Raw genomic sequence first — 20050 nt, forward strand, 5'->3', positions numbered from 1 at the left:
TACCATCCCCTGGCTTTTCACTGGAATATTAAGTCCCATCTCCAAGTCAATGAACTCTTCCTGATCCAGACTTATGGTCCAGCCCTTTGATGGAGCACCTGCTTTGTTCAGTGCCACAAGTTCTTCCCTGGCCCCTGGGTACACACCTGCTACCTATCATTAGCTCCTTTGGGATACAGTCTGTTTCCTCCCTCATTGGTGCCAGCACTTCCTTAGTTGCAACATTGTGTCTTAACACTTACTATAAGTCTGTTGGTCAGGAGTAGAGGTCAGGAAAACTGAGAGGGCAACTGTTGCCTTGTATGGAAGAAACCTCTGTATTATCTTTCCATGTGGGGGGAGAGCTAGTTCTTAATATGGAAGGGTGGGGGCCATTCTGTACACTCAGAATGGTGGGGACTCAATCTTCAGGGGTACCTACTTAGATGTTCCTACACCATGTGACAGAATCCTAAGATCTGACATAAGTATGAGAACTCGTGCTATATAGAACATTCAACCATCTTTGAAGCTCAGTAACTCTGACTGTTGAAGACTGACCTTGATTTTCATCTTTTTCTGCTTGCCAGCTGCATAAGTGGAAGGATGCTTTTTAGCTACCAGATAGACTCTCCTGCTCTTCCACTTAGCTTTCAGTTATTTGTTAATTTCTCTGAGCTCTTCATTATCCACTTTTAGGGCAGTGATGAACTTAGTAAAAATTATTTAATTCCATTATCTTTACATTTATTAACTCCCCGTATAGTTCAAATGCCTAAATCCTCAACACCAAGGTATAGCCCTCCCTGGACACACTGCCAGGTGGCAACAGGTAAAGGTTTTAACGACTGGAATATTCCCTTGCGCCAAAGTCTGTCCATGCTCCACTCGCCACTCAGGGTGGAATCTACATTGCCAGCTGAGGAATGAGTGACAGTCTCAGACCCCATTTTACTGCCTGCCTTCTCACACCATTCCTGGTACCAGCTGTGACCACTGAGTGATCTGGACATCAGATGCTGGGACAAAAATTTTATTGGAGGGTAATACCATGAAGAACTAGGAATGTCTCTGCCAGCCTGGTAGGGCACTCAGGAGTAAAGATATGTCAGAGGAAAGCTGATTGCGTGCAGTCCTGTCCTTTACCTAGATTTAATCAGTCTTTGGCTGACAGCCAATGTAAAAATATTACATCAGAAGCTAAGGCAGGCACTGAAGACGCTAAGAGCTGAAGGTCCGCAGCTAACCACATGCCTCACAGCTGGGCAGTGGGTCTTTTAACAGGGGATCTGCAGGCCACGTCACGGTGTTTGCCAGATGTCTCATACAATATCTGCTTCTGTACTCTGATTTCTGAGTCTGTTTTTAATTGTAACAATAAATCCAAGAATTGGAAGCTTCAAATGTTGCCCTTGCTGGAGAAGCTCTTCACTTCTCCAAGGGAAAGGAAAGGTGGACACAGATGGCAGATACCTGGCGGTGTTAAACTGAAGAGAAAGGGCCTCAAGGGCAAATGCACTCATTTGTGCTGATTAGGTCACTACCTTGATTTCAAGTGTGTGCCCTAGTCTCTGTTTACCTCTCTTCATGTATTTAATTCTTAATTTCAGTGAGACTGCAGAGTTTGAAATGAAAGGATTGAGTACTACTAACACATCTTACATAGGAGATATTAATTAACTAACAATTTGGGTATTTAAAAAAATACAATAGAGATTTTGGAGATGTTCAAATTAGAAATATATTACTTATTTGAGGAAGTCCAATGGAGAAATACTAACAGACATCTAGAATATGTGTTTCCTATCTAGACTACTAACAGCTCAGGGAATGTGGTAGTTTGAGTTTGGATTGTTTGGACTTTACTTTTTTATTATCCATGAAAAATAGACTTACCCACAAAAGGAGTAGTTAGTGAATAATATTGCAGAAAATCTAACTCTTTTAAAGCCATCTAGAAGCACACAATTTAATTATGTCACTTCTATCTACTTCAACATTTATTATACTTGTTAATTAAAGTGTGTCTCCAAAGAGCTCTGCTTGCCTACATGTATAACCCTGGCTGGAAGTGCCCTATATATCTGAAGGTAAAGATATTTAATAAAATTATTGTATAAGACAGTCCACATTGGCCTTCCTCTTCAGGGGAACAAGGCATACATGAAAGTAAAAAGCTTTGCTGAAATATTGTATAAATAAGATATTTTACTAATCCACATTGGTTGTTGCCAGTACATTATGCATTGATTTGCGAGCACAAACAAAAAGACAAATTTATTATAGGAGTGATAGGGAAATTGCTAACTAAACTGCTGTGTAAGCAGGTGGGCATTGTGAAGTTAATTTCTTTTCTATTGAATCCTTGGAAGGACTTGAATATGCAAATCTGGGCTTTGAGTTGAATTTCAAAGCCATGCTCTGACAATAATTTGTAGTGCTCCTGAAGATGTTGAGAAGAGGAAGATAGGATAGAGGAAGAAAGGAATCCATATGATAATGAAAAGCTGGAATTCCAAATGGGGAAACAGGGCTACTGGGGAAAATCCTGGAATGGGGTGTTCAAAAATGTAATACTAAAAGTTCATTGTTTCCACCTTTTATTGTAAATCCTATTCTGGCTACTTCAAATCTTCAGTAGACTCTGTCATGCCTACAAATGCTGTGTTTGAGAGGCAGAAAACTCTGTGGTTGTGTTGTTGTTTTGAAGTTTACTTGTTTTACAGAATTACAGAACGAGACTGAGGCTAAATTCCATGACAGGACTCATACAAATCAGAGAAGATCATCATCAATCAGAAAAAAATTAAGAGAATTAATTCAGCAAAAGCCAAAAATGACCATGAAAATGTAAGCCACTTCCACATTCCATCCCCCACCTCCCAATACCTAGGGATTAACAGAAATCTGGGTAAGTTTTCTGAATTATCCACAAATCGTGGATTGGGGTTCAAGTCTATTAGCTAGCTCTTAAGGGCCAGGTGATCCAGTTAAAATCTGAGTTGCACAGGGATACTGGAATCCAAGAACAAGGATACACGTAGGCCTCAGTAATAATGGAACCAAGAACTCAAAGTTTCCTTAAGGGCTCAGCTCAGTTTCTTTAGGTATATTAGCTTTTCAAAATTTTAATTTAACTATGGGAAGAACACTTAACATGAGATTACTCTCTCAACAGATTTTTTTTTAATTTTTTTTAACGTTTATTTATTTTTGAGACAGAGAGAGACAAAGCATGAATGGGGGAGGGGCAGAGGAGAGGGAGACACAGAATCTGAAACGGGCTCTAGGCTCTGAGCTGTCAGCACAGAGCCCGACGCGGGGCTCGAACTCACGGACGGTGAGATCGTGACCTGAGCTGAAGTCAGACGCTCAACCGACTGAGCCACCCAGGCGCCCCTCAACAGATTTTTAAATGTATAACACAAATTGTTAACTATTTGCAAAAGTCAGAACTATTTTCACAGGTGAACATCTAATCTGTTTTTTAAAAGCCTTCATAGGAAAGCACATTTTCAATATCCGATAGGCACAATATTGTACAGGGGATCTCTAGAATGTACTTATCTTGTACAACTAAAACTTTATTTCTATTGCATTTGTTTGTCTTTATCTTACTGAAGCCGTTTTTTTTTTCTCCACATAGTAGAAAACTTGCCTTTAAGAGCTACCAAATCACCAAAATCTAGGGAGAGTTATGATTATGTTTGACTCAGATAATTTCAGATGATACCTTCTGTACTAGCCAACTGTGGTACTGTATAGTTTGCACTGTATACTAGAACAAGGATTTTGTTTTCAGAGTACCAGCATTTTTAGATCTATTATTCTTATGTCCCTATAGTCATCCATTTATTCTTCTGATGTATGCATTAGGAGTTTTGCATCACCCAAAATGTAACAGGTGTTTTAATCCACTAGTTACAGAATATTATAAACTGCCTTTTGCAATCATAAATCATATCAACATTGAAGAAATAACATCTACTAAGAGAATTTAGGGACATGGCAGCAAATTATTAATAGAACAATTGAGACAAGGGAAAGGATGCACTTATTAGTCAGGAATAGATGATTGATGTTAGAGCAAATTTTTTTCATGAAGAATTTATGTTACACTCCCCAAAGACCATCTGGAAAGCCTTCTCTGGATGTTTACCTGTGTATTTTGAGTTTAATAACAGTTCTAGACATCTCTTAATTAATCACATCTGTCAAATGATGTTGGAGATAGACACCTAAACATAATGTCTTCAAGGACAGTTACACATTAGTGGATAAGACCTTCATTCACTCAGAAAAAGAGACTTGAAAATGTGATATATTCTGGTTTCAACTGCTCTATGTTAAATAACATACTTAGGGTATGTTCAAAAAATGCTTATATGTGTAGATGTGAAAGTGTATACATACGTCAATGTCTGGTGATATTTCTGACCTTCATCACCAACATTTTGCTCATATGTCATGCAAACATAATGACGTCAGACTGGTTGTTCTTTCTTTCTTTCTTTCTTTCTTTTTTTAATTTTTCAACGTTTTTATTTATTTTTGGGACAGAGACAGACAGAGCATGAACGGGGGAGGGGCAGAGAGAGAGGGAGACGCAGAATCGGAAACAGGCTCCAGGCTCCGAGCCATCAGCCCAGAGCCCGACGCGGGGGCTCAAACCCACAGACCGCGAGATCGTGACCTGGCTGAAGTTGGACGCTTAACCGACTGCGCCACCCAGGCGCCCCCTGGCTGTTCTTTCTAACCTGTGTTCCTATAGGGGAGGGGCAGGTAGGAAAAACAACTCCCTTTTATTTGCAGTTCTTTCATTATTCTTGAAGTTTTGTTGTAATATACAGAAGTAGTGAATTAACCCAAAAATCTCAGTGGCTTAACCTGACAATATTTTCCTCTTGTTCACAAAACAGATCCAGTGCAAAGCTGAGGTTGGGTAGTGCCTTGGATTCACAGTCACTCGGGGATTTTGGCTGACAGAGGCCCCTACTACCTTACACATGAACCATCTAGAACACATGGTTTTCCTCATCCAGGTGAAAGGCAAAGAAGGCTCCATAAAATCTTTCACTGGCAATTAAGCATTTTGCTCTGAAAAAGACATACATGTGTAATTCCACTGGCTGGAACAAGTCACATCCCCCCCCCCCCCCCGCCCCCAACTGCAAAAGGGCTGGGAAGTATAAGAGAGTACATGCAATAATCAGCAAGTTATTTTTGCCACACTATGTTCCAGACCTATATTTTGTTGGGCAAGAGAAATTTTAAAGAACCGAGAGAGAATTTTAGATGCCAAACTCTGTTCCTTTCTCTTATTCCAATGACACAACACATATAAAACATGATGGCATATTTAGAGTCCTAACACTTTCCTTATGATTTTCATTTTTTTTTAAGTTTATGTATTTATTTTGAAAGAGAGAGACAGAGAGAGAGAGAGACAGAGAGAGAGAGAGAAAGCAGGGTAGGAGCAGAGAGAGGTGAGAGAGAATCCTAAGCAGACTCCATACTGTCATTACAGAGCTCAATGCGGGGCATGAACTCATGAACCACAAGATCATGACCTGGGCTGAAGTCAAGAGTTGGATGATTAGTCAACTGAGCCACCCAGGTTCCCCTGTTTCCTCCTGATTTTCATGCTGAGGACACTGTTCTTTCAACAGTCAGCTAGTTCTTGAGTTAGATGTGGATCACTCCATGTGACAGAGAAGTGCTGAGAGCTTTAAGGTGACTCTGCTTAGAGAAAATAAACATATAACCTGCCCCCCTGCCCCCAAACCAAATGGTTTATGTGAGGTAAATTTAATTTCCAGTTGAGACCTTATTTTTAGGGTCAAAAAATTAACCTTCGTTTTTCACCTCTTTGACACATTCTTCACTTTCTCTTTGGTTCTCTATCCCTAATCTCCCTCTAATGAGTAACAGGTTGAGCGAACAGAACCAATTCCTATTTCCAGCTATTTACTGTAAACCACTGCCTCTTTATTCAACTTTTCCCCATAAGACCCTTTTTTTTTAAATTTTTTTTTTCAACGTTTATTTTGTTTTTGGGACAGAGAGAGACAGAGCATGAACGGGGGAGGGGCAGAGAGAGGGAGACACAGAATCGGAAACAGACTCCAGGCTCTGAGCCATCAGCCCAGAGCCCGACGCGGGGCTCGAACTCACGGACCGAGAGATCGTGACCTGGCTGAAGTCAGACGCTTAACCGACTGCGCCACCCAGGCGCCCCCCCCCCCCCCCCCCATAAGACCCTTTGTAGAATTGGAGTTGATGAAAACCAAATGAGATTCTGGTGAGCTACAATGCTAATCAGCGATAACCAGCAATATTCACATTGTAGAAAACATTAAGCGTTCTTTTTAAAAAGGATTAACATAACACCTTAAAGGCTATTCTTTTCATTTAATAACAACTTAAAGAGTAATCCAAAATGAATATGCTGATTTTTAATAGCCACAAAACGTCTAGCTACTTAATAAAATATCACGAACCAGTCTTGAATTACATTCAGGAGCAATTCAAATTATATGCAGAGAGAGACATAATCTCTGGCAGAGAAACCTGTAGTGAGTCTTATTTATAAGATCAAAGTCATTTTTGTTTCATTCAAATACGAATATGTACTTATACATCAATTTAGAAGAAGATTGTGGAATATAGGTCTGGATGAATTTCTTGTGGTACCGATTTTTGCAAGTTTTTTTTAAAACATTGAAATCACTGTTATGGGTTCTTAGAGATGAACCATCTGTCACAAATCAGAATCAACATTTATTTTAGCTTATTAAGAGGAAAAGTTGCTAGCAAAAACCATTTGAAGTGTAAAATTGGATACTGAAAACCTTTTTTTTTCCCCATAGAGGTTTTTAAAAAACAGATTAGATGTTCATCTGTGAAAATAGTTCTGACTTTTGTAAATAGATAATTATCTCATATGGTAAGATCACTAAAAAGGTGAGAAATGCACAGGGACAGAAGGAAGGCAGAGAAGCATGAGCACGTGTATGCAGCATGAGAGAGAGAGAGACAGAGAGAGGAGGCAGCTGCATTTCTCAGGAGAATTACATTTGTTTGTAGGTATCCTAACTGAAAATATGAAATTGCTTTTGAAGATAGCTCACAAACTAGAATGTACATTATGAAGTGGAGTGCTATTAAATAAGTTGTAACTTAATGTGGGTATTCCAATTTAAGATGTTATCACAGCTCAAATTTTGTTAATAAAAATGTCATCACAGAAGTGAGATCATCAAGATGTTGACATGTCATTCTCAACTTTGGTCTCCCTCACAAGAAGACCAACTGGTAATTATCCATAGATAAGACACCATTGTGAAAATCCTAGAACCTGGGGGTGAGGCTGAATCACCCTCTTGGACCACAAAGACCAAAAAGGACCACAAGAGTAAGAGTAGTGGCTACCCTCTTAATACATTCCATCCCCCACCCCCAAGAACAGCACAGCATTGCGCTGAGATTGACCCCCTGAACCTAGGTTTCTCCAGTGGAAAAAAGAGCCCAAGATGAACATCCAGCTCCTTCAGCATTTTGAGGCACTTCCCAGGAGGTCTAGTGAAGTGTCACCTCATAGGAATCACTAAGGGAATCTGTAGGGCTTGACCACTGGAGATCAGATAGAAACAGAGGAGTGGGGCTTATACACCTGGCACTCAGATCTTCGCTGACTACAATCCTCCTCTGAAAGGAGGTGGAGCAGAGGCCCTAGCCAGTTGCTCTGTCCAACTACAGGGCCAAGCTGGTGGCCCTGTCTGGCCTAGAAATAAGGCCATACATGTGTGCCCAACTAATATTTGACAAGGGAGCCAAGAATACTCAATAGATAAAAAAGATTCTCTTCAGTAAATGCTGCTGGGAAAACTGGATATTCACATGTAAAAAAATGAAAGTGGACTTTTATCAAACACCAATCACAAGAAGTAACTCAAATGGGTTAAAGATTAAATGTAAAATCTCAAACAATAAAGCTCCTAGAAGAAAACACAAGGAAAAACTCCTTGACATTGGTCTTGGCAATGATTTTATGGATAGGACAGTCAAAGCTTAAGAAACAAGAGCAAAAACAAACAAGTGGAACTAATTATATCGAACTTAAGTGCTCCTGCATAGTAAAAGAAATGACAAATGAAATGAAAAACCAAAGTATTATACAAATAATGAAATTAAGTATTCATTCCCACTTGAGATTGTAAACTCTTTGCAGGAAGGTTACTTGTTACACTTTCGAATTTTCCATGATATCTGTTAAGACATATGTAAGTATATGATAAATATTTCTTATTTAATTCAGTCAATATTAAATATGATTTCTACATAAGGACACTATTCTATCTACCAATGCTTTGGAGGTTTGTTTCCAGAGCAGAGAAAAAGTAAAAGCTTCTTTATACAATGAAGGACCTAATGACCTACTTTTCTGTAAACACATTTCACAGATAGAAGAGTATTCTTTTGTACTTTGAAAAGCATGATTTATTTAATTTTAAAATAAATGCTTTGCTTGAATAATAGCTATAATAAAGTATTAGTAATAAAATAATTAAAATATTTTTCTTAGAAGGAAAAAAAAGGAAAACCAACATAGAGAATGGGGAAAACATTTACAAGACATATATCGATAAGGGGTTAATATATAAGAAATATAAGGAACTAATACAACTCAATATAAAAAACACAAGTAGTCCAATTAAAAAAATGGGCAAAGAACCTAAATGGACATTTTTCCAAAGAAGACATACAAATGGCTAGCAGGTGCATGCTCAACATCACTAATCATCAGGGAAATTCAAATCCAAACTACAGTAAGTGAGTGAGTGAGTGAGAAGCTGAATATGAGGCAGGCCTGGGCAGGTCAGCTACAGAATGGAAAAGGACTATGTGGAGCAGTTAACCCTGTGACGCAGAGCCCAACAATCTGTAAAGTGAAACCCCCTGAAATCAGAAGAGTAAGAACCTTGGCAGTTTTTCAGTAGAAGTCTTGAGGAACATTTTCATTGGTTAAAAAATAGCTACTCTCAAAAGTTTAGAAACCAAAGTCACCCTTACTTCAACCTCAGTCTGAGGAGCAAGAGATAGAACAGAAACTGAGGAGCCATCTGAATCTGTTGGACTTACCTCTGGAGTCCAACCCATGAAACATCACATCCTTCAGAATCCATGAAAGAAAGCTGTTCCATCAGAGAGTCCAGGACTTCTTCAGGTAAGGAAGATTCTCACTGAAAAAGCAGTGGAAGTCGATGCTGTAAGAATATTAGTTCCCAAAGCTGCTATAACCCATGATATCCCCAACAAAAAATGCAAAGGCTAAGTCTCTGGGTCATTGTAAAGGAGAATTACTTGGTCAGTCAGAGGGAGTTGCAGAACCCAAAAAAGAACTATCAGAGGTAAAGAATATATTGGAAATGCTCAAGAACTCTTAAAGTAGGTTACTACAGGACAAAGAAGGTCTTTAAAACCAGTTCAGGGTATAGACAGAGGTAAGTTGTGAGTTTAAAAAGTTGCTAGTGGCTTCTGTTGGGGATGATCTTCAGTATTACTTTGAATGTCTAGCCAGAGGAAAATCAGCTTATTTTAGAAAATAAAGCCATAGGTCAAAACACAGGTCAACTTTCTGAACAGTTAGAACGTATGTCAATATAGTGTGATACATGACGAAGTAAATTCCTCACAAGCAGGATTATGGCAGATGAGTTAACCAACTCCTAACCACATTTACAGCGTCAAAACCACAAGGCGCAGAGTGCTATTCAAGATATCCTGACTGAACGGGAACAGTTTTGTCAGGAAATGACACTTACCCATAAATTATTGGAGGAGCTCTTAGTCTCCATGCAGTGGGGAAGAGAGCAAACGTACTACCCTAGTACACAACCTCACATCACAGCAGGACTGGCATCTACAAATCACAAGTTGGCAAAAGCAGTAAATGCTCATCTTCTGGGAAATGTCAGCACTAATAGTCAAAAGAAGATTCCATGAACAGTCGAGTTCTGCAGCACCCCAGCAGAAAAAAAAAATGGCTGAAATGGTTCTATGCATTCTATCCAGTTGCCTGTACAGAAAGCTCACCTGATAATCCATTTTTTGAGTCTTCACCAACCACCTTACTTGGTACAAAGAAAAATACTGGATGATTTATTTCATCCCTATACTAGATATGAAAATACAACTTTCAGTTGCTGCCATCACTTCCAGGGAGAACTTCTTGTCCTTTCACATTTGGTATGTTAGAGGTATGCTACAGGTGCTTGCTTATTACCCAAGAGTCATTATTATTTGGAAGCGGGAGTTCTTATAATCGTAGACATAGTATCACTTTCTATTTAAGTAATATATACCCCCCCAAAGATGTTTTTCATGTACTGGACCACAGATAACCCTTTCTTAATAAATGTTTCAGGGTAAGGAAAGAATGAAAGGCATATTTAAAGTATTGATTTTGGGGCGCCTGGGTGGCTCAGTTGGTTAAGCGGCCGACTTCGGCTTAGGTCATGATCTTGCAGTCCGTGAGTTCGAGCCCCGCGTCGGGCTCTGTGCTGACCGCTCAGAGCCTGGAACCTGTTTCAGATTCTGTGTCTCCCTCTCTCTCCGACCCTCCCCCGTTCATGCTCTGTCTCTCTATGTCTCAAAAATAAATAAAAACATTAAAAAAATAAAGTAGATGATATTTTCCAGGCATTACATGATGCTTTTCCAAAGAAGGAATTATATGATGCTTTTCCTTTTTCTGAAAGAAAAAGATTTTAACTTCATTTTAGGCCCTAAGTTATATCTTGCTATGGATTTAATAGGAGCAGATTCAATTCTGATACTCTAATGCAAGGTGGGTCATATGCAGCCACATTCATTCACTTACTCTGGTCTATGATTGTTTTCGTTTGTTTTTTGCACTACAACAGTAGACTTGAATAGATGCAACAGGGCTTGTATTGCCTGCAAAGGAGAAAATATGTCTTATCTAGCCAGCCCTTTACACAAAGAGTTTTCTGGCCCCTACTCTAAAGGAATAGTAGCTGGTAGAGGATGGGTGGAGGAGTGTCCATTTCCTTTTTGATGATTTTTTGGGTTACAAAAGGAGGCTTATAGAAATACTATGGGTAAAGGGACTAATATTTTAAAACTAAATGCTATACTTTAGGAAAATTAAAAATATTTTACAGCCACATTAGCAAGTGTATCAGCCTAACATATTCTCATGTTGGTTTTGTTTTGGGGAAAATCATAGCTTGAATGGATGCAACTTGACATATATAAAAGAAACAGATTCTACTGAGCTCATTTTGACAAATGCAACACAATAGGAATATCAAGTTTGATATAAAATGTGCTGGAGAAAGTAGGATCTTCCTAGAACATTGTACAAACTCAAAAATGCAATCCATCAATTAATTTATATTAATATATATTATTATTTATTTATGATGGGTCATCATAAATATCCTTTTATAGGTCTTTAAAAATATCCACCATATGTTTATACCAAATTACACTGCATTAGGTGCAGAATTGCCTATCAGAAGAGAAATCTTCTAAAGACACATCTGGTCAAGTAACACATTTTAATGTCAACTTGATGATAGTTTGGTCTGATTCATCTGAGTTATATTTTGAAATGGTATTAAATTTCTCTACATTCTTAAAAAAAAACCCTACAATGTGATATCATCCAACCATTATTAGGATGTCTATTATCAAAAAGAGGAGCGATAAGGGTGTGGAGAAAAGGGAACCCTGTGCACTATCGGTGGCAACATAAATTGGTGCAGTCATTTGTAAGAAACAGTATGGAGGCTCCTCAAGAAGCTAAACTAGAATTATCATATGACCCAGCCCATTTCACTTGTGGGTGAAGGAAATGAAGAGAAATCTGCACCCCTTTGTTCACTGCAGCATTATTTACAATGTATTCATCAAACATACATTATTCCTCTTCCTGTATCAGGCTTATCTTACTTAGCATAGCATCCTCCTCCAGGTTCATCCATGTTGCCACAAATGGGAGGATTTCCTACTTTTTTTTTCTTATGGCTGAATAATATTGTATTATATATACAAAATATCTATCTGTATCTATCTATATCTAATCTCTATAGACTTTTCTTTGTTTAGTTTTTGCTGGACACTTAGGTAGTTTCCGTATCTTGGCTATTGTGAATAATAGGTTCTATAGGCTGCCTTATTTTTTATTCATCTGTGGGTAAAAATTATTTAATTAGCTTTTTTGGGGATTTTATAATATTATGCTACTATAATTCATAAATTTGATTTTAAATACTCTTAATGAATAATTGAATATAGCTTTTACCCAGAAACTTCTACCCAGAAACAGCCTATAATGAAAAGTTTGTGGCCAAGTGCCTGTGCTTCCCAGTATTTGTATTCATAATAGACACAGAGGCTTTTATTTTATCCTAAGCCAAGCACCATAAGGGATCCTGATGAGTGGTGTGCTGGGTTGCTTATTATTTGTAAACAAATAAAGAATATGCCATAAGGCTATCTTTTACTGTTTGTGCTTCACCCTAGATAAAAAGATTTGAGGCCCTTGTGAAATTATAATGCAGGATCAGCCATTATTCAGAATTTTAAATTTCAGGTCAATTATAAAACAGTAGGATTTAATTTAACCCTGCAATTTTGCTCATTTCTTAAATGACAGTTTCCTGGATTGCTTTTTTAGGGAATTTGTACAATGAAGACTAAAAAAGTACATCTTGAATATGGCGATTCTGATGTTTATACTGGTCCAATAAAAGCCCTGATTTGGTGAGACTGCATCACAACATGTCTTAGAGATTAAAGGAGCAACTTCTATTGTAAGTGCTGTCCATAAAACATTCAAACATTGGGCTTTTCCCAAAAGGTCAGTAGATTGCAGTGAGTGATCCTCTAAAGCATTTTCATGTGTTCAGACCTTACCAACTGCTGCAGAGGTGTTATCCACTGCTCTACTTAAATACTCAAGGTTGTGGTGTGAGGAGTCTATAAAAGGAGTCAGCACACTGAAGACCATGCCTTTTCAAAGAGCTTTACTATTAAGAGATCATAGTGTACACCTGCTATAAAAATAAGCTGCATGTTAAATGTTTCAGAAAGTCTGCCTTCCTGCTTCCTATTTTTTACTGCTTATTCTATAAATTTTATTTCAGAAATGCGTTTTATAAATGCAAAATTAGTAAATTCTACTTTGCATTTTGGTGAGATTTGTACATTTAGCATTGCACTTGGCACTGAAACAATGTGGGGGTTAAGGGTCCCAGTTCCTGAGCAATCAGAAATCTCCCCACAGCTTTTGACTCCCCCCAAAACTTTACTAACAACCTACTGTTGACTGGAAGCCTTACCAATGATACAGTTGATTAACATATATTTTATATGTTATACATATTATATGGCCTATTCTTACAGTAAAGTAAGCTAATGTTATTAGATGTTATTAAGAAAATGTTATTAAGAAAATCATAAGGAAGAGAATACATCTATAGTACTGTACTATTAAAACATCCATATATAGGCAGTGCACCACAGAGTCATATGGATCTCTCTGTTGCTTCAACAGTGTTTGGACAGCACCGACCCAGGTACGTCCCTTCTTTCAGCCTCTAACCCTCTCCAACCTCTTTTCCAGTGGTAACCTTCAGAACCATCCTCTCAGGCATCCTCTACCTCCGGTCTAAGCCAACACTATTTTTTGAGCTTGGCTCCTTATTGCCCATCAAATACCAGCTCCCAGATTCCTCAGAATTATTCCACTGAGGTGGAGGCTGATGACAACCACCTGAGCAACATGCATCTGCGGGTCTCCTACACTTACCCCTATCTGGGCTTCTATTTTGACCAGGATGTTGTGACTCTGGAGGGCATGGGCCACTTCCTCAAGTCGGCCAAGGAGGATTGAGACGGCACCCAGTGTCTTGAATACACAAAACCAGTGTGGTGGCTGTGCCCTCTTCCAGGACCTGCAGAAGCCATCCCAAAATGAATAGGATAAAACCCTGGATTCTTACAGACTGCTATAGTCCTGGGGAAGAACCTGAACCAAAAGAAGCCTTTTGGATGTGCATGCCCTAGGTCCTGCCTGTGCAGACTCCCATCTCTGTGACTTCCTGGAAAGCCACTTCCTAGATGAGGAGGTGGAATTCATCAAGATGATGACCACCAGACTAACCTCCGCAGGCCGGCTGGCTGGCTTCTAAGTGGAGTTGGTAAGTATCTCTTTAAAAGGCTCACCCTCAAGTATGACTAGGAGTTTCTGGAGCCCCCCACAGCCCTTGAGGGGTTCCTCTGGCATCCCTCTAGTGTCAAGGCTCCTGCCTGAACCTCTCTCTGCAGCTACTAAACAGCTTTTCAGCCACCTTGGAGACCTCCTCCTTTGGTCTATTAGACCAAATAGAAATAATAAAGCTCTTGGCAGTCCCCACCCAAAATCTGTGTATAAGTGGACCCACATAGTTCAGCCCTGTGTTGTTCAAGGGTCAACTGTATAGGTATAAAATTTTTTTCTTTTCTAAAAACTAACACCTGAAATCAACAAAATACCTATTTTTAGTAAAACAGTATATATTGAAATACTTAAAGATTATTTTTAAAGAGCAATGCTCCAGCAAACTCCAAATAAAATATATTGGCTAAATATTAAGAATTTAATGTGAGGATGCTCTGCTCCTACAAAGGTGTATCAGAGAGGTAACAATATGATTTTTTAAATATTTTACAGTTTAAAATTATTCTAATTAAATTAGTTTTAAAAGTTATTTTAATCACAAGTGCTGGGGGGTTTTATAGCCTGGAAACATACTGTCTGATGGTTGAAACATAACTATTTGTTTGTATTATACTTTCTGAGACTTGAATTTACTAGTAATTACCCAGAATAACATTGTTACTACTCTCAGCTCCAAATCCACTCCTCTTTACTCTGATTTGTGATATTGGAGATGGACCCTGTAGCCATCTCTATTCTTCCAGCTTGGATAATATTAGTTTATGGCAACAATAGTGGAGGGACTCTACCAATCTAGAGCAGGAAGAAGGGACACACTTCTTCATTCTTTCAATGTGCTCTTTTCTGGGAGGTAGGCTGTACTGTAGAGTGATATGTGTATGTGTGGGGTGGGAGTGAGTTTGTGCATGGCCAATAATAGCAACTCAGTGGCTCTCACAATTAAACTTCATCTGTGTCCTTGGCAAATTTATTCTCTCTTAACGAGCTGCATGTTTCCATGAAAGCCATGGCCTCTACTCGTATTTCTGAATCCTGGGCTTGGATATCCTCCCTGCCCTAAATTATTTCCTTATTATTTTCCTACAAACAAAGTAGCTGTGTTCTGCACCTCATAGAGTCCTTGTTTGCTCCTTTTAGTAATCACTTTTTATTAGTTAACAATTCCTTATATTAATCCTTGCTGTTCAAATTACAGGTGTGGTTTTTGCTTCCTGAATGAACTCTGACATGTTAAGTAATATGTACAGTGTAAAAGCCTCCAGCTGGAATGCTATAAAGTTACACTGTGAAATTCATTATAGTTTAAGGGACTTGTAAGAGATAATTTGAAAAGGGAATAATCGACACTTTTTAAAGTCAGGGAAATAAGGAAGACAATGTAAGTCAGAGACTGTTGGTTACAGATATTGGAATGATCAGAGAAAGAAGTTAAAATAACTATGATTAATATTTTAAATATTCCAATGGCAAATGTAGACAATATGCAACGTAGCATGGCTAATGTAAACAGGGAAATGGAAACTAAAATCATCAAAGAGAAATGATAGATGCAACATAGCTAAGGACAGATCAGTGATGTTGAAGACAGGTGAATAGAAGCTTCTCAAATGCAGTAAATATAATAATAATAGTAAAAGAATGAAAGGAACAGAACATCCAAGAACTTTAGGACAATATCCAAATATGTAACATATATATAATTGGAAGACAAGAATGAGAAGGAAGAGAATGGACAGAAGAAATATTTGAACTCATAATGGCCAATAACCTTCAAAAATTAATAACAGAGACCAAATCACAGATACAAGTAGCTCAGAAAACATAAAACAGGATTTAAAAAAAGCTATAGGCACATAACCTTCAAATTCCAGAAAAATAAAGACAAAGAGAAAATCTTGAAGAAAGCTAGTCATGGAGTGGGACAAGTATAATAATTCATTATCAGACTCTTTCATCATACTCCATACAAGCAAGGAGTACAGTGAAATCTTTAAAATGCTGAAAGAAAAAGCTATTAAATTAGAATTGTATATCTGGAAAAATTTGTAAGTGAAGAACAATGACCTTTGGTGAAAAAAAACCTAGGGAATTTGTTGTCAGTAGATCTGCTTTATAAAAAATATTAGAAGCTGATAATATCAACGGCTGGTGAGCATACAGAACAATGGGAACTTTCATTCATTGCTGGTGGAAATGCAAAATGGTACACCCATTTTGGAAGACAGTTTGGCAGTTTCTTACAAAGCTAAATGTATTTTTTACCAAACTATCTAGCAAAAGCACTTCTAGATTTGAAAACTTGTGTTTTCACAAAATTCTGCATGTGTGGTTTTATTCATGATTGCCAAAAGTTGGATACAATCAAGATGTCTTTCAACAGGTAGAGAAACTGTGGTACAACTATCAAAGGGAATACTCTCCAGAGATAGCATGGAATGAACTGTCAAGTCACCCTAAAACATGGATGAATCCTAAATGCAAATTGCCAAGTGAAAGAAGCCTGTAGGAAAAGACTCCGTACTTTATTTTTCTACTAAATGACATCCTAGAAAAGTAAAATTATAGAGTAGGTAGCAGAGTGTTTTCAGGGAGTTAGGAAAAGGGGGATGGGTTGAACAGATAAGCTCAGGGTATTTATTAGGCGACACAACTCTGTATGATACTGGAGACACGGTACTATACAGTTGTAAAAATCCATAAAATCTTAGACCACAAAAAAATGAACCTTAATTATAGGCAAATAATGAAAAAGTCAATTAGGAGACTGGAAGAATCCCAGGAGGAATGCAGGCTGTGATAAAATAATCCATATTACAATGTGTGACATAACCTCTTTGAAGGGAATGGAAAAAGAAAGGTGCCGATGATATACGTACCTCTGGAAATGAGTGGGGACTCCAACTTTAGGAACTATACATAATCACTGTGCTGTATCTGGTAAAATTTTTTGTTACAAGGGTATGCATTAACCACTCTGAAATCACTATCCATGTATAAGGATTGAAAAAATAAGTAAGTGGATGGCAGATGAGGAGAGGGAGGTTTCTCACTGTTGTAAGGAGAAGTTACAGATAAACAAGGGATGAGAAAGAGTCTAGATTCAACTATGTGGTACTTAGTGAAAATCAGAGATTTTAGTGTGAATTCATATTTACCTTAATATAGATATAGATGGATGTAGAACACATATGTGTATATACACAGGTTAGTATACACACATATGTGTCCTAGCTCTGCCTATTGAGAGACTAAAGGCAATGATACCCTTATAGCAACAAGTACACCTAGCACCTAGATCTCAATTGCTACTATTGTACACTAATAAAAGGAACCAAGGCACTTTGGAGAAATGGCTGATTTTGAGGTTTAAGGCAGAGGACATACAAGATGGGCCTGGAGTATCTTGTAGTGTCTGAAAGTGAGTGCTAAAATCAATTCAAAACACAATGATGGGATGTATCACGGGGATATATGAGCCAACTGAAAGAGTTCCAGTGGCAAATGTGGAACAATTTGATCCTGGGGCTTCTTGTGTCAGAAAGTAAGGAGGTACTTAAAAAAGAAAAATGATATGGGTATATCAAAGGGACACAAGAGTCAATTGAAAAGCTCCCAATGCCAAAGCTAGAAAAATGAGCCACAAAAGTAATAACATACTATTGGATTATAACCCAAAGTATAAAATATTCATGAATCCATACAGATATAAACAAATTATTGAATAAATGAAGAAGGAATGAATGGGGAGAACAGATAAATCTCGCAGAAGAATTCCAATTTATGTAGATATCACTCCTTGTCTTAGTCCATTTGGGATACTATAACAAAATGTCACAGGCTGGGTGGCTTTTAAATAGCAGAAATTTATTTCTCATGGTTCTGGAGGCTTGAAGTCTAAGATCAGGATGCCAGCATGGTCAGGTGAGGGCCCTCTTCTGGGTTATAGACTTTTTTTATCCTCACATGGTGGAGGGTGCTAGGAAGCCCTGTGTGGTCTCAAGAGTGTTAATCCCATTCATGAAGGCTTCTCCCTAATGACCTAAGAGAAGCACTTTCCAAAGGCACCACCTACTGACGTCAACCCTCTTGAAGGTTAAGATTTCAACATATGAAGTTTTTGGGGATATAAACATTTAGACTATAGCACCCCTCAACTCACTTCTTTTTTTAATGTTTTTATTTATTTTTGAGACAGAGAGAGACAGAGCGTGAGTAGGGGAAGGGCAGAGAGAGAGAGAGGGAGACACAGAATCGGAAGCAGGCTCCAGGCTCTGAGCTGTCAGCACAGAGCCCGACGTGGGCCTCGAACTCACGGACTGTGAGATCATGACCTGAGCTGAAGTCAGACATCTTACCGACTGAGCCACCCAGGCGCCCCTCAACTCATTTCTTAAATGTGGAGTACACATGGTGACTTTTTAAAAGTAAATACAGTATGGAAATGGAAAAAAAAGTAACACTGCAGTAGAGAAACCTGATAAACATTATGACAAGGTTAACATAATGAATAATAAATAATGTTAGTAGCACGTGCCTTTGATATAATGTGATGAGAATAGCACGTTACCTCTGTAGTCTTTTTCCCAAACGTTCATAACCACTATGTAACCATGAGAAAACCATTAGGCAAATCCAAACTGAAGAATATTCTACATATTGGCTGACCTGTACTTCAAATGCTTAAGGTCATCAAAAACAAGGACAGTCTGAAAAAGTGTCACAGTGAAGACGCAGCTTCAGCTAAGGAGATATGACACTGAATATGTTATCCTGGTTGGAATCCTGGGATAGAAAAAGAACATTGGGTATACAATAAGGAAGTCTGAATAAAGTATTGACCTCAGGTGTAATAACATATTAACATTACACTATTAGTTGTGAAGACATATCATAGTAATGTTGACAATAGGGGAAAAGTGGGTGTGGGGTATTGCAGAACTCTGTAACACTCTTTCAACACTTCTTCCAAAACTATTCTGAAATTAAGTTTGTTTAAAAATTCTATTTTCAGTCTAATAGCCTCAGGTTTTCATTAAATAGCAAAATTCTAGATTGACCCTCTATTATAAATCTTACATTACCAATTATTTCAATTATTGATAATGTTTTTGGGTCAGATTTTGACTAAAGGACATTAATTCCGCTTTGTAACATTCAGCAGGGCAAAAGATTTTACTGGCATTCAGAAGACAGGTGTGCCTATCCACTGCCAATTTGAAAAATAAATTGGAATATAACTGGTAGGATTGCTGTTTAGGTGAGAATGTTACATGTAAAAATATCAGTAAAACAGGATGTCAAAAATGACTACTTTTAATTTGAAAGTTGTCATTTAACAAATTAAATACAGGAGGCACACTTAAATTTAAATTTCAGATAAACAATGACTACATTTTTAGAATACACATATCCCAAATATCAAATGAGATACATGTACTCATAGTAAATTTTTTTTTCATTTTTCTTAAATTCAGATATGATTGGGTCAGCTATGTTTTTTTAAATGTTTATTTATTATTTGAGAGAGAGAGAAAGAGAGAGAGAGAGAGAGAGCACAAGCAGGGGAGGGGCAGAGAAAGGGAACACAGAATCTGAAGCAAGCTCCAGGCTCCAAGTTGTCAGCACAGAGCCCGACGCAGGGCTCGAACTCACGAGCTGTGAGATCATGACCTGAGCCGAAGTTGGTTGCTTAACTGACTCACCCAGTCGCCCCTCTCAGAAACTTTAGAAGATCATTATATTTGAAATCTCCCCTCATTATTCTGCATTTATATATTAAGTATACATTTTCTGATGAAAACTATTTCCAGGAAAAAAAAA

General features: G+C 38.0%; 2 pseudogenes; both read left to right on the plus strand.

Moving 5' to 3' along the window:
• Positions 1-1229: 1229 nt before the first annotated feature.
• On the plus strand, positions 1230-10327 carry LOC101088148 (annotated as a pseudogene).
• A 2370-nt stretch (positions 10328-12697) lies between these two features.
• LOC109491373 lies at positions 12698-14454 on the plus strand (annotated as a pseudogene).
• Positions 14455-20050: the final 5596 nt, after the last annotated feature.

Source organism: Felis catus, chromosome A2, assembly GCF_018350175.1.
Source record: "Felis catus isolate Fca126 chromosome A2, F.catus_Fca126_mat1.0, whole genome shotgun sequence".
Classification (NCBI taxonomy): Eukaryota; Metazoa; Chordata; class Mammalia; order Carnivora; family Felidae; genus Felis; species Felis catus.